Here is a 3778-nt window from a genome sequence, read left to right as displayed (position 1 = left end):
AGACCTTTCAAAAAAAATTGGGTGACAAGCCCAAATCTGTATAGATTTTGCTTCAGAGGGCACTTTTCAAAATGGCCGCCATAAGTATTACTTTTGACCATATCTTGGTCTGTGAGACTCGTGGAGACATGATATTGGTGCCTAAACCTAAGTTTTCAGAGTCAAGGAACTCAAGAAGCCCTAAAACAAATACATTGGCTCCATCGTTTGCGGCAGCCATCTTGAATTTCAAAATGGCCACCATTCAAAATCGCAGTTCTCCATATATCAGTCATCAAAACACATAGACGCTTGATGTTGGTGGTTATACTAATGCATTTAAGCCCAAGGAATCCAAAGATAAGAGTATAATAATTCAGTGGTTCATTTGCTTGAGTTATCATGTAACCTTTAATCTCTGGGAACTAGGTTTGTCCTGGAAAAGAACGCAGACTGTGTCATGCTCAGACACATTAGCACCTGCATGATCCCAGTTTTTAACGGCTGCTGATGTGAATTCTCCAGGATCAAAATGAGCTGGTATTGCAATATCCTGCGTATTATGCTGTGCAGTGTCGGTTGCAATGATATATTGATATTGTCGCAGTTCTCCGTAGCTTAGCGCAAGCCCTTAACGATTCAAAATATCAGTGATGATTTCCCCTCCACGCCCGAGACTGTGAGCTGATTCAGCATTCATTACATGCATTGGCGTTCTACTTCTGCCACAATAATGTACATAATATAAAGTCTGAAACAGAGCTTGGATCTTCCTGCAACGTTGAGCAGAGAGGCAACAATCAGCAGTCTGTTTGGAATCACTGTTATTCCGACCCTCACTACTCTCTGTTTCACATGCATCGTCATCTAACTCTTCATCATCTACATCTTCTGCTGTAGGATGTGTTTCCGTCATTACAGCTTCAGCTGCCTTGGGGTATGTCTCAGGGTTGAAATTGTATAAATATCCTCAAAACTGAAGTATCGGTTCTGGCATTCTCATACAGGAGCATGCATGTTTTAGATCTTGAGCATCACCGAATCTATCATCTATGTTAAAATCATGACTATCAAGACTTTGCCGTAGCAGACTGGCTCAAACCTGTGCAGGATCAATGGAGCGAATATGCTCTGCCAAAACATCTGCTCTATTACATGGCACACTATAAACCATCAAAGACTTTCGCAACTGGTCAGGATATGTAAAATTAATGCTACTACCAAAGTGTCTAAAATATATATATATATATATATATATATATATATATATATATATATATATATATATATATATATATATATATATATATATATATATATATATATATATATATCTTCACATCTCTATTGTGAAATTGATGCTCGTCCTCCACCAGTCTATTCAATCGGTCTCTGATTATACTTAGTTCATAGCCATTGCCACTTTTCAGTCCCTCTTCCAACTCAGAAACGATATCACTCCATGCACGCAGCTTGGGGTTCAGCTCTGGTGTATCGCCAGTTGAACGTTGAGCATTCTCAAACTTTTGGATGCATGATGTCATGCACTGTTTGTGATAATACAGGTCAGCTTCAAAAACAGCATGCTCATCCTCGAGGTCACACATTCGACTGAAAAAGTCATCCTGGAAGAAGTTTGCTGCTTGTAAAAGTGAAGTAGCATGGGTCGACTCATATACACGATATTTTGTGAAGTCCCGTTTGTGTAACTTCTTGTTACAAATGATGCAGTTCATTGAGTAGTTGACACTCTATGCATCTGTACGATTTGGAGGTGAATGTGCAGTGGAGTGAGCACGAGTCGCAACCCCATGTGGACTGCCAGATTCTTCTGAGGATAGTGATGCTCTCTGTGGTTTCCCTCCTTCCTGGATGCGTCTGAGCAGATTCGCATTGGTGTACTTCTTGTAGCACTGGTTGGAAACATGATAATAGAAGTCACTCTCGGCTGGCATCAACTTTATGCGTTTTGTTACAGAGTTGTTTCGTATATCACTAACTTCCCGTATTCGTTTACACCTGCTGGGTGTGCTGATCAGTTTTCCCTGCGTTGGCTCTTGACAAATTACATACTTTGTCCGGTCAAAATCACCAACTCCTGTCCCTGAAAGCTGCACAAATTCCATTGCTGATTGTGGATTAGGGCTTGTATTAGGTCTTGTATTAGTGCTTGTCTTCAGAATTTATATGAAATAAAAGAGAAGTGGATTACAGTGAGTTGATTTGTTAAATGAAGATCTTTAAACATAATAATTACAGAAAGCAGCAAATCTTCAATTTTGTGATGGACACCATATACTCCTTGCTCTAAGGGGAGTTCATGGCCATCGCAAAAGCACAAAGTCACCCATGATTTTGGTGATAATAGTTATGGGCGTCACGTTGGATTTATAGGTAACCTGAATATACTCAAGAAGATTTTTTCTGGTCTCAGTGAATCACTGTATTATTATACCACTGTATTATTCTACTCTTATAATTGGATTCATTGGGCTTAAATGCATGAGTATGGCGACCAACATCAAGCGTCTATGTGTTTTGATAACTGATATATGGAAAATGCGATTTTGAATGGCGGCCATTTTGAAATTCAAGATGGCTGCTGCAAACGAAGGAGCCAATGTAATTGTTATTGGTCTGATTGAGTCCCTTGACCCTGAAAACATATGTTTAGGCACCAATATCATGTCTCTATGAGTCTCACAGACCAAGATGTGGTCAAAAGTAATACTTATGGTGGCTATTATGAAAAGCGCCCCCTGTAGCAATATCTATACAGATTTGGGCTTGTCACCCAAATTTTTTTGAAAGGTCTTGGTATGTACAACAATAAAATCATGCGTGACGTTGTACTTTTGCGATGGCCACGAACTCCCCCCGAGAGCATACACTATTACTAGATCTCCGTTGTCCCAAAACATTTTTGTTATGTCTTTCCTTCCCTCTCTCACTCTTCCTTTCTTTATATTATATCTTTCTTTTCATTGTATTTGTTTTCCACATTTTGTCATTTTGCAATTGGTCCTTTTACATGGAATATAAGGGGGTCTACACTCTCCAAGATTAGCTCATTTCTGGACTCCTCCATAATATTTCATGCATGAATATATAGGGAAGTCAGATTTAGAAGTTGTATTCAATGAAGATCTATTTCTTCACGAAATATCAATGTTTTTGCAATTTATATAATTTAAGTAACCAATCCATTTTAATTTGAATTTGATTTGATAATAATGTAGAAAATGATCTTTGTAACTATCTAGATCTGTGGACTCTTTTTGCATCCTACATTTTATACTATATTTTCTCTTTTATTTGACTCAATTTTTTTAAAATAAAATTCAAATATTACAGCATATTATGTCATCACGACCAATCAAATTGTTGCGCAGTGATGGGCTACACAGTGGCCAAACTGCAAATCCTGCCACTAACCTCTTTAAAAAAATGCAATCCAACTGCAGGAGGATGACGGCAGACACAGTTGAGCATTTGATATGGATGGCCATGCTTGCAAGGAGCTGCTCCATCATAGATCACGCGGTACATCGTACGGTGTTCTGTAAACACTCTCCTTTAAACCTGCTTTGTTTAAAATCATTATCCCTCTGGATTTTTAGCTTTGGAATTGCCTTCCAGTACAACCAGATTCCCAATTAAAACAGAATGTGCATGCTCAACCCACTGTTCAGAACAAATTAAATAATCTTTACTGAATCTCACCATGGGATCACCATGTTTGTGCAGAAAGCTTCCACTCAGCATATTGGGAGTTACCCTCTGGGAGACTCACATCACC

General features: G+C 38.7%; 1 pseudogene; it reads right to left on the bottom strand.

Annotated features, from left to right (window-relative positions):
- Window positions 1-379: 379 nt before the first annotated feature.
- On the bottom strand, window positions 380-2105 carry LOC147035718 (uncharacterized; annotated as a pseudogene).
- Window positions 2106-3778: the final 1673 nt, after the last annotated feature.

The sequence above is a fragment of the Eptatretus burgeri genome, chromosome 1 (assembly GCF_056783735.1).
Source record: "Eptatretus burgeri isolate ZD-2024b chromosome 1, Ebu_testis_v1, whole genome shotgun sequence".
NCBI lineage: Eukaryota > Metazoa > Chordata > Myxini > Myxiniformes > Myxinidae > Eptatretus > Eptatretus burgeri.
Note: the sequence above shows the minus strand (reverse complement) of the source record. Positions and strands in the feature narration are given on the sequence as shown.